A 13249-nucleotide genomic window follows, 5' to 3' on the forward strand; every position below is an offset into this window, starting at 1 on the left:
CACCATGCCCACCCTCCTGCCACACCTTGCCCACCCTCCTGCCCACACCTTGCTCACCCTCCTGCCACACCTTGCCCACCCTCCTGCCACACCTTGCCCACCCTCCTGCCACACCTTGCTCACCCTCCTGCCACACCTTGCCCACCCTCCTGCCACACCTTGCCCACCCTCCTGCCACACCTTGCCCACCCTCCTGCCCATAACTTGCCCACCCTCCTGCCACACCTTGCCCACCCTCCTGCCACACCTTGCTCACCCTCCTGCCACACCTTGCCCACCCTCCTGCCACACCTTGCCCACCGTCCTGCCCACACCTTGCTCACCCTCCTGCCACACCTTGCCCACCCTCCTGCCACACCTTGCCCACCCTCCTGCTACACCTTGCCCACCCTCCTGCCCACACCTTTCTCACCCTCCTGCCACACCTTGCCCACCCTCCTGCCACACCTTGCCCACCCTCCTGCCACACCTTGCCCACCCTCCTGCCACACCTTGTCCACCCTCCTGCCACACCTTGCCCACCCTCCTGCCCACACCTTTCTCACCCTCCTGCCACACCTTGCCCACCCTCCTGCCACACCTTGCCCACCCTCCTGCCCACACCTTGCCCACCCTCCTGCCACACCTTGCCCACCCTCCTGCCACACCTTGCCCACCCTCCTGCTACACCTTGCCCACCCTCCTGCCCACACCTTTCTCACCCTCCTGCCACACCTTGCCCACCCTCCTGCCACACCTTGCCCACCCTTCTGCCACACCTTGCCCACCCTCCTGCCACACCTTGTCCACCCTCCTGCCACACCTTGCCCACCCTCCTGCCACACCTTGCCCACCCTCCTGCCCACACCTTGTCCACCCTCCTGACCACAGTCCACCCTCCTGCCCACAGTCCACCCTCCTGCCCACAGTCCACCCTCCTGCCCACAGTCCACCCTCCTGCCCACCCTCCTGCCACACCTTGCCCACCCTCCTGCCACACCTTGCCCACCCACCTGCCACACCTTGCCCACCCTCTTGCCACACCTTGCCCACACCTTGCCCACCCTCCTGCCACACCTTGCCCACCCTCCTGCCCACACCTTGCCCACCCTCCTTCCACACCTTGCCCACCCTCCTGCCCACACCTTTCTCACCCTCCTGCCACACCTTGCCCACCCTCCTGCCACACCTTGCCCAACCTCCTTCCGCACCTAGCCCACCCTTTTGCCACACCTTGCCCACCCTCCTGCCACACCTTGCCCACCCTCCTGCCACACCTTGCCCACCCTCCTGCCACACCTTGCCCACCCTCCTGCCACACCTTGCCCACCCTCCTGCCACACCTTGCCCACCCTCCTGCCACACCTTGCCCATCCTCCTGCCGCACCTTGCCCACCCTACTGCCACACCTTTCCCACCCACCTGCCACACCTTGCCCACCCTCCTGCCTCACCTTGCCCACCCTTCTGCCACACCTTGCCCACCCTCCTGCCCACACCTTGCCCACCCTTCTGCCACACCTAGCCCACCCTCTTGCCACACCTTGCCCATCCTCCTGCCCAAACCTTGCCCAGCCTCCTGCCACACCTTGCCCACCCTCCTGCCACACCTTGCCCACCCTCCTGCCACACCTTGCCCACCCTCCTGCCACACCTACACTTCATCTCTCCTTTGCCAGAAAGAAAAACTTTAGCAGTACTACTGTAGCAGCGACTGTCTACCTGGAGAGCATTCCGGGGATCAACGCCCCCGCGGCCCGGTCCACGACCAGACCTCCTGGTGGATCAGGGCCTCATCAACGAGACTGTTACTGCTGGCCGCACGCAATCCAACGACTGATCCTGCACCATCTGTAGGTATCTGTCCAGCTCCCTCTTGAAGACAATCAGGGGTCTTCCCGTAATGCCCCTTATTGCTGGTGGGAGGCTGTTGAACAGTCTTGGGCCCCGGACACTTATTGCGTTTTCTCTTAGTGTACCAGTGACGCCCCTACTTTTCACTGGGGGTATGTTGCATCGCCTGCCAAGTCTTTTGCTTTCGTATGGAGTGATTGCTGTGTGCATATTAGGGACCAGTCCCTCCAGAATCTTCCAGGTGTAGATTATGTTATATCTCTCTCGCCTGCGCTCTAGTGAGTACAAGTCAAGTGCTTCCAGGCGTTCCCAGTAGTTAAGGTGTTTGATGGAACTTATACGTGCAGTAAAGGTTCTCTGTACATTCTCTAGTTCTGCAATTTCACCTGCCTTGAATGGGGATGTTAATGTACAGCAGTATTCCAGCCTAGAAAGAATAAGTGATTTAAAAAGGATCATCACTGGCTTAGCATCTCTTGTCTTGAATGTTCTCATTATCCATCCTATCAGTTTCCTAGCAGATGTGATAGTGGCATTGTTGTGGTCCTTGAAGGTGAGGTCTTCGGACATTACTACACCCAGGTCCTTCACATTACTTTTCCGCTCTATTGTGTGATTGGAGTTTGTAGTAGTACTACTGTAGCAGCAGCTGTAGTACTACTGTAGCAGCAGCTGTAGTACTACTGTAGCAGCAGATGTAGTACTACTGTAGCAGGTAGCAGGTGCACTTATCAGTAAGAAAGTTACCCCGTCCTACAAGAATCTTTCCTACAAAGAACAGGACCAAATCTGTCAAAAAAATATTATTTGGAATGCAACTTTATCCATCATCAGAATCTAAACTGTTTTACTGTAATGTTGAAGTATTCTCTGTTAAATGTCAGCGGATCACAGGTGATGGTGACCCTGGCCTGCAGTTGTTTGGTAAATGATTCAGTATCACTCGTTTCGTGGTCTCGTTGTTATGTAGACTGATTGTGGAGGCGGGTATTCAAACAAGAAGATGCTGAAATTAATCCTTGAGCATGCCACTGCCACGAGTGTCTTCGGATAACGAAAAACACCTAGCTCTGCTGGGTGCATGATTTTTTTAGGATCGATGGCTGAGCGGATAAGGTGATATGTACGTTGTATTGTCTCTTGAGGTGGGCCATTGTGTCCAAGAATAGAGACCAGCTGATCTAGCAGTACAAAAGCTAGAAAAAATTATATATATATATATATATATATATATATATATATATATATATATATATATATATATATATATATATATATATATATATATATATATATATATGTGTGTGTGTGTGTGTGTGTGTGTGTGTGTGTGTGTGTGTGTGTGTGTGTGTGTGTGTGCCTGTGTTTATGCAAGATAATCACATGTGTGTGTATGCGTTTGTGTTGGGGGAGGTGTTTGAGTCGGGTGAGGACGGTATGCTTGAAGTCTATCAATACACTGACACACTCAAGTTAACTTGCAAACACTGTTCCATGATCAATACCATTCCCTGGTCGTCACCACCGCCGTCGCCGCCATCGCCGCCGCCGCCGCCAAGCACACGGGAACGCCTGGGAGCGCCACGCTGAATAATACATTTTTACCCCCCTCCTCCCTCCAGCGTTAATGACGAAAACCGAGCGAGTGTCTTGAGGAGAAGAGATAATATCCTGTGAAAATTTCCCCTTCTAGGTTGCACCCTGAGCTCTGTCCACTAATGGTGTGTGTCGGCGCTATCTTGCCCCTGCTCCATCAGTCCCACCAAGAATTCCATGTATGCCAGCCCACCGCCCCATAGCATTTGTGGTGTTTTTGGAGTTATTCTGCTGGACCTGGGCGTCCCTCACGCCCACACCGCCTCTAATGTGCCCCTAATTACTTCACCCGGCTCAGTAAATGCATCACAGGCAATGTGGGAAGCCCAGAGACGCGTTAAACCGGATTGAAAGTCGGAAATCTTGGGTTATTCGGTATCCAGTGAAGAATTCTGTGCATCCACGGCGGCGTTCCTCAAGTACTTGAGGCCTTTGTTCTCTTCTTACTAAAACTGGCCGAGTAGATCGTTTCTATGTGATAATGGCTGACTAGGAAGCAGACAGAGTGACTGCTCTACCTTCTGGTACTATTTTAGACGAATAGATGAGTGCGGGTGAAGCAGTATGGGAGAAAATATCTCATCCCGGCCAGAAATTGATGTCTCCCGTGGTATGACGCGCACGTCAGGCATGTCCCACCTGGAATGTCCGTCTTTGGAATTGACTTTCCATGAAATGAGTGCTAGTCCTTTACCCACTCCATGATAGTTTGCTTTCTCATAGAATTTGCCTTTCCCACAGTGAGTACGACGTGTGTAGCTCTTTTATGGCGGGTTTTATCAGTGGTTTTCATCGGGGAGACACGCCAGGTATTCCACGCACTCTGGCCGCCGCGTTCCAAGCGTACCACCGTGACCAGACCGCCATGTTACCCAAGGCTGCCAACGTGCTTGTGTTTTTGTTCCACATTCAACCTCTCCCTTTGTCATCGCTAGCCATGACAAAACCACCAACACGGTGTGCAAGCCACCTGACGACGTGGGAGATAGAGAGAAGAGGCGATAACCGAGTTTGAATGGAAGAATGGTGATAATAATAGTAAGGTAGAGAAAGGTTGGTAAGCAGAGGGCAGTGTGGTCAGTAAACAGACCCACGGCAACAGACCTGATCGTTAATGTACAGGTTTTTACCCACCTACCTGCCTCACCCACCACCTCTCCTCCCATTTCATTTCCTCTGTGATTATTCTAATTACCAGTCGCTCTGTTCCCCTGTAAGAGAGGCATTAGAGAGGACAAATAACAGATATCTTGGCCGTGAGTTCTTCGTGTGAGGAGAGTAAGAGGAAGGAGTTTGAGTGTAGGGCAGGAAGACATTAAATCAAAATAGCTTTGATGTGTAGCTGCACCTTCTCTACTCCGTGCACCTGTCGTATCTTCTGCATCTTTTGTACCTCCTGCCCCTGTCGTACCTCCTGCCCCTGTCGTACCTTCTACACCTGTCGCACCTGCTACACCAACACAAGTACCTCAGAATGCAGCTCAGCCCAGGTTCACAAAGTATTGCTTATGCGCTTGGTAGCGTAGTCTGGTAGTCTTGAGAGTAGCCTGGTATACAGTATAGTCTGGTAGTCTTGAGAGTAGCCTGGTATACAGTATAGTCTGGTAGTCTTGAGAGTAGCCTGGTATACAGTATAGTCTGGTAGTCTTGAGAGTAGCCTGGTATACAGTATAGTCTGGTAGTCTTGAGAGTAGCCTGGTATACAGAATAGTCTGGTAGTCTTGAGAGTAGCCTGGTATACAGTATAGTCTGGTAGTCTTGTTAAGAGAAACCTGGTATACAGTGTAGTCTAGTAGTCTGTTAAGAGTAACCTGGTAGTGTAGCCTAGTATATAGTATAGTCTGGTAATTGTTAGCGTAATTTATGTGCTAATTTACCCTTCAGTACTAGTTGTAATTATTAGTGAAGGAGTAAAATGTCAAGTAAGAAGGAGAAAGTTGTAAGAGACAGAGTAGAGGTGAAGGAGGATGTGCAAGATGTGCGGCAAAAGGGCGAAGAACAAAGGGAAGAGAGTATTAGAAAGAGAACATTAGAATGAGAACGTGCAAGTATTGATAATAATGACAATAGATAAGTGAACAAATGTGCAATTTAATGAGACATTTACTAAGGCAACGTTTCACCCACCGGGGCTTCGCCAAGACAATACATATAATACATAAGACACGATGGGTATACATGCAGTAGTAGTAGTAGTAGTAGTGAATCAAATTTTTCTTTGGATTTTATTTATGAGAAAGTTTAATATGAATTGACCCACTTTCCGGTTATTCCTTTTGTACGTATTTTGTACAGCATTACATCGTTGTCAGATGCTGTTGGGAAATCTCTGTACACTACATCTGCATTTTGGTTGTCTTCCTGTGTCGAAATGGCCCAGCGATTGCAAGAGGCAGGAACCATCTTCTCTAAACCAATCTTACCCCGAGTTGTGTAATTGCTATGAATCCAAACAATTGGCAACCTTGCTGATTAAAACGCTCTCGAAGATTTTGATAACGTGGGACGTGAGTGCTTTTAGTAAATGGTGTTTTGCGATCGTTTTACTGCCAACTTTTGTGTAGTGAGGCTATGTCACTTGCATTTAATGACTGTGGGATGACTCAAGTGTCCAGACCTCATTTTCATAGGATATTTAAGGCATGTGGTAGTTTTTTTTTTTTAGTTCATAATGAGTATGAAGATTAACGATTCTGGACCTGGGACAGAGTGCAAGGCATGCTATCAGCGGTGTTAGGCACTTTGTCTACCTACTACACCACACGAGGGCAGCACCTCCCTGGGCAGCTGCTATGTAGATGCTTATCGACATTTTCACAAAAGGGAGCAATATTGCATAATGTAAATAAAATAAACCGGCATTTTATTATCTTAATAATAACAAAAATAATAATTATATTATCTAAACATAATTCCTACTATCGGTATAATTTTAGCAAATTTTACTTTCAAATATGCATTTATATACGATTAAATATTACGGTATCGTGAGTATATTCCATATTAGCGTGAGACACGTGTGACCGAAAGTTCCATCTGTCTTGATATAGTGAAGAAGAAAATATTAATACATAAGGAACGATATCGTTTATTTGGTTGATGGAAGCAAATATATATATATATATATATATATATATAACATATATATATATATATATATATATATATATATATATATATATATATATATTCTTTCAACAAACCGGCCGTATCCCACCGAGGCAGGGTGGCCCAAAAAGAAAAACGAAAGTTTCCCTTTTTAAATTTAGTAATTTATACAGGAGAAGGGGTTACTAGCCCCTTGCTCCCGGCATTTTACTCGCCTCTTTCAATACGCATGACTTAAGGAGGAAGAATTCTGTTCCACTTCCCCATGGAGATAAGAGGAAATAAACAAGAACAAGAAATAGTAAGAAAATAAAAGAAAACCCAGAGGGGTGTGTGTGTATATGTATGCTTGTACATGTATGTGTAGTGTGACCTAAGTGTAGGTAGAAGTAGCAAGACGTACCTGAAATCTTACATGTTCATGAGGCAGAGAAAAGACACCAGCAATCCTGCCATCATGTAAAAACAAGTACAGGCTTCTGTTTTACACTCACTTCGCAGGACGGTAGTACCTCCCTGGGCAGTTGCTGTTTACCAACCTACTGCCTCTAGAATATATATATATATATATATATATATATATATATATATATATATATATATATATATATATATATATATATATATATATATATATATATATATATTCGTGCCGAATAGGTAAAACTGGTCAAGTAGCAAGAACTCATTAAGTCCTTTCTAAAATTTTCTCTTATACGTTTAAAGATATATTTTTTCCATTTATGTTAATGTAAAAATGAATAATTTTGAAAAATTAGCTAACCTTATTATATATATATATATATATATATATATATATATATATATATATATATATATATATATATATATATATATATATATATATATACATACACACACACACACACACATGAGGGCTGAAAGGGGTGTTAAACATTCACGAGAGAACATTACGTGAGTCAGATCAACAGATCTCATTATGATGGAAACTGAGGGAGGGAGGGAAGTAGTGAAGGAAGGTAGGGAGGGAGGAGCAACACCTGTACACATTATAATGGACGGGGCGTCCAGCTGCTAAACACTTGCCTCATTATTCATGTAATCCTCAGAACGAGCATTTATATCACATTTTCGGGGCTCGGCTGCAAAGATAAACCTTTTTTTTTTTTTTTTGCGTTTAGCGTTCATTGAATGACGTAGCTCGATTGCTAGCGCACTCAGCTTTCATACTGAGTCCGTGGTTCGATCTCTGCTACTGGTGGGAACATTAGAACGTGTTTCCTTAAGACATCTACTGTCCATGTTCACCTAGCAGTAAACTAGATACCTGGGTGTTGGCCGACTGGTGTGGGTCGCATCCTGGGGACAAAATTGACCTAATTTGCCAGAAATTCTCTGCATAACAAGGGGCTTTTTATACTAGTAGTATATCATTCATGTCAAGATAGGCCTGTATACCTTGTATATGTACTTGTAGAAACAAAAGGAAGGAAGGGACGGACGGACGTAGAAAAGAGTTGGGGTAAAGGCTGGTCGAGGGTGATTAGGTGTAAAAAGAGATTGCTTCACTTGGGAAGCACCTTGGTGCTCGTGAAGGGTTCTTGATCCAAAGAACTGGAACTCTCTACTCTCTACAGTAATAAGAGTGAGAGTTTTGGGTGATTGTGTAAGCAGGTGTTGTTATATATTATATTTGATGTTTCAGACAACGGAACAATGCTCTTCTCCAGACTGAGGGACTGACCACCTCAAAACTTTAAGGGTGATGGACTGATTACATCGTCTTCAAGTATCTTCTGCTTCTATCAATTTTTCTGTACTCGACTGAAGAAGCCTACTGTGTAGGCGAAACGTTTCGAAATAAAGATACCTAACTGTTGCATATGTGTCTTACCTAACAACACACTATATTTGATGTGCTGTTGAAGTGTGAGCGAAGTAACATGAAGGAATTCAGGGAAACCGGTTAGCCGGACTTGAGTCCTGGATGTGGAAATTATAGCGCCTGTACTCTGAAGGAGTAATGGAGGTATGTTGCAGCTTTTTAACTGTAGTGTCAGCAAGCCTCTAGCAAGACAGTGATGAAGTGAGCGATGATGAAAGTGTCTCTTTTTCGGGTCACCCTGCCTCGGTGGGAAACGGCCGACGTGTTAATAATAATAAAAAAAAGATACACGTATGTGTATGTTTCGTGCCTGACTATTAAATTAAAAAAAAACAAGATACAGTTTTGGATTACCTGGATTACCTGGAGAGAGTTCCGGGGGTCAACGCCCCCGCGGCCCGGTCTGTGACCAGGCCTCCTTAGGTCAGTGTCCCAGGATGCGACCCACACCAGTCGACTAACACCCAGGTACCCATTTTACTGATGGGGAACATAGACAACAGGTGGAAAGAAACACGTCCAATGTTTCTACTCTGGCTGGGAATCGAACCCAGACCCTCGCCGTGTGAAGCGAGAGCGTTAACCACCAGGCCACCAGAGCCCATATAATTAATTAGGAATAATATTTAATATTTGCAGATTCTGGATAAAAAATAATTATTTCCTAGACTGCTAAAGGAAATTGCATAAAAAATATATAATATAGGTTTATACCGTAAATATTGTCAGTTTAATTTTTTTTTAACCTTTATGAAAGCAATACACATCAGCGTTAAAAGTTTGAAGGCGATAAAACGAGGCATTCTCGAGAATAGCACTGGAAGTAATATTGCAACCATTGTTGATCTTAGCCAGTTGCAACCTGCACTGTCCGGTGCCTTGATGCTGGAGAAAGGCTCTTGATCCAGGTAGTTATAGACACCTCCTCCTTCCCTTCCCTCCACTACCACCACCCATCACTATTACGACGATAACCCCCCCCCCTACCCTAATGTCACCAACACAATAAACACCACCACCACCCTCACCACCCTCACCACCACCACCATCACAACCATCACCACCACCACCACCACCACCACCACCATCACCACCACCACCCTCACCACCACCACCCTCACCACCACCACCCTCACCACCACCACCACCACCACCACCACCACCACCACCACCACCACCACCACCATCACCACCAACACCATCACCACCCTCACCACCACCACCCTCACCACCACCACCCTCACCACCCTCACCACCACCACCCTCACCACCACCACCCTCACCACCCTCACCACCACCACCCTCACCACCACCACCCTCACCACCACCACCCTCACCACCACCACCCTCACCACCACCACCACCACCACCACCACCACCACCACCACCCTCACCACCACCACCACCGCACACCACCACCACCACCCTCACCACCCTCACCACCACCACCACCACCACCACCCTCACCACTACCACCACAACCACCACCACCATCACCACCATCATCACTACCACCACAACCACCACCACCACCACCACCCTCACCACCCTCACCACCACCACCACCACCACCACCACCACCCTCACCATCACCATCACCACCACCACCACCACCACCATCACCAACACCACCACCCTCACCACCACCATCACCACCACCACCACCACCACCCTCACCACCCTCACCACCACCACCACCACCCCCACCACCACCATCACCACCACCATCACCACCACCACCACCACCACCACCACCACCACCACCACCACCACCCTCACCACCACCCTCACCACCACCACCACCACCCTCACCACCACCACCACCACCACCACCACCACCACCACCACCACCACCACCCTCACCACCATCACCACCACCACCACCACCACCACCACCACCACCACCCTCACCACCCTCACCACCACCACCACCACCACCACCACCACCACCACCACCACCACCACCACCACCCTCACCACCCTCACCACCCTCACCACCACCACCACCACCACCACCACCACCACCACCACCCTCACCACCACCACCACCACCACCACCACCACCACCACCACCACCATCACCACCACCCTCACCACCTACATCACCACCCTCACCACCATCACCACCACCACCACCACCTACATCACCACCCTCACCACCATCACCACCACCACCACCACCACCACTACCATCATCACCACCACCATCACCAGTACCACCATCACCACCACCACCTCCATCACCACCCTCACCACCATCACCACCATCACCACCACCACCACCACCACCCTCACCACCATCATCACCACCACCACCATCACCACCCTCACCACCCTCACCACCCTCACCACCATCACCACCACCACTACCACCCTCACCACCATCACTACCACCACCACCATCACTACCACCACTACCATCACCCTCACCAACACCACCACCCTCACCACCACCACCCTCACCATCCTCACCACCACCTCACCACCACCACCACCCTCACCATCCTCACCACCACCCTCACCATCCTCACCACCACCACCCTCACCACCACCACCACCACCACTACCACCACCACTACCACCACCACTAATATAACACCACTATAATTCTCCCCTGGTCCAGCTCCCCGGCCGCCAGTGAAAATATCGTGTGTGTGTTGGCGCCACAATAGCTGCCGGATTACCTATCACTGTTTAAATATTAAATTTTCCATCATGCTTTATCACGGTGACATAAATTCTAAATCTGATAACTTCACCGGATTTGAATTTTTGACCCAAATGAAAACCATCGCGTCAGTCCGCTCAGCCAGCTGGTCGGAAAGAGGAGGAAAACAGGCAATATGGCGGACCGTGTCAATAAAATAAACGAATGGGAATGATTGCCGCGCGCACGACAAAGGTCTTTGATCCATAAATCATTTAGGATCCGAATACACGATATTAATCCTTAAAAGCAGAGATTGCATGAGAGGCTTTAGGGATTTCAGTCAGGGCGGCTTTTGTAATTGCTGGTCGGGGAGACTTTTATGGGAGGAGAGGCGACCTGCACACCGTTTTAAAAACTCAGTCAGACTTCGGCAGATTTCCAGAGCTTTTTTTTTATGGGTGGGGGGTGAGGGCGGGAGGGGTTCTTGCTTTCTATTTTTTTGTCTCTCGATAGGATTACACCTTGATTCACAGAGTAGTTTATTATTACTCCAACAGTGGTGTTGGTCGTATGCTGGAGGGCGATACAGAGTGATATATTGGGAGAGAGTCCATGTTACACTTGTTTGTACACACACACACAAACACACTTACAACTAACACACACACACACACACACACACACACACACACACAAACACACACAAACACACACACACACACACACAAACACACACACACAAGCAGACTCCTTATGAAAATCAAGAGACATGGAATTAGGAAAAAAAATATAAGGAATATAGTAGAACAAGGCAGTTGAAATTACCATTATTATTAAATAAAATTGAAGAGAGTTTTGCTAGTATGACAAGACTAATGTAAGAGAACAATAGCTGAGGACATCACCACTGCTATAACAAAATCTTTGCAAAGCAATAAATTATTATCATTATTATTAAAATTGTTATTATTATTCTTATTGGAATTATTTTGATCATGTTTATTATTATCATTATTATTAAAATTGTTATTATTATTCTTATTGGAATTATTTTGATCATGTTTATTATTACAATTATCATTATTGGATTTATTACAGAATTATTATTATTATTATTATTAGCATGATTATCATATTAACTGGATTACGCTAGGCTCGTACAGCACCTGGGTAATGAGAAGTAATAATGTTAGATCCATGGAAGGGAGGAGGGGGGGGGGTAGCTGCAAATTCCCTGAATTATGGGAAAGAACTGTCAGCCAGACACTGGCCATCAGTTAATGTGATACAAATGAATATGTGCGGCGAATATGACATTTAACAGTGAAAGTAAAGAAAATGTTCATTATAAAATCAATGAAGGCTGTAAACCCAGCACAACATGTTGGGGTTTATAGCCTATCAACTACACGAGGATCAAAGCTGTGTGTCACCTGTTACCCACCGGTTAAGAATACGTACTTTAATACCTAAAAGAGGGATTAAAGTCTCAATGTATATACACGGTGAGATATACACCTTACGGTGTATATATATTTATTTATTATCACACGGCCGATTCCCACCAAGGCAGGGTGGCCCGAAAAAGAAAAACTTTCACCATCATTCACTCCATCACTGTCTTGCCAGAAGGGTGCTTTACACTACAGTTTTTAAACTGCAACATTAACACCCCTCCTTCAGAGTGCAGGCATTGTACTTCCCATCTCCAGGACTCAAGTCCGGCCTGCCGGTTTCCCTGAACCCCTTCATAAATGTTACTTTGCTCACACTCCAACAGCACGTCAAGTATTAAAAACCATTTGTCTCCATTCACTCCTATCAAACACGCTCACACATGCCTGCTGGAAGTCCAAGCCCCTCGCACACAAAACCTCCTTTACCCCCTCCTTCCAACCTTTCCTAGGCCGACCCCTACCCCGCCTTCCTTCCACTACAGACTGATACACTCTTGAAGTCGCTCTGTTTCGCTCCATTCTCTCTACATGTCCGAACCACCTCAACAACCCTTCCTCAGCCCTCTGGACAACACAGTAAACAGGTGATTTCAGATTATGCAAAACAACCACTCTGAAAGAACAGAGAAATTCCAAGTGCTTTCGTGACTACTCACATTATCAAGGAACTATGAAAGTAAAGCATCCAAGGAAGGTATATAAGGGGTCTGGCCAACCGTTGTGGGATCTGATAGTGAGG

This window comes from Cherax quadricarinatus, chromosome 10, assembly GCF_038502225.1.
Source record: "Cherax quadricarinatus isolate ZL_2023a chromosome 10, ASM3850222v1, whole genome shotgun sequence".
NCBI lineage: Eukaryota > Metazoa > Arthropoda > Malacostraca > Decapoda > Parastacidae > Cherax > Cherax quadricarinatus.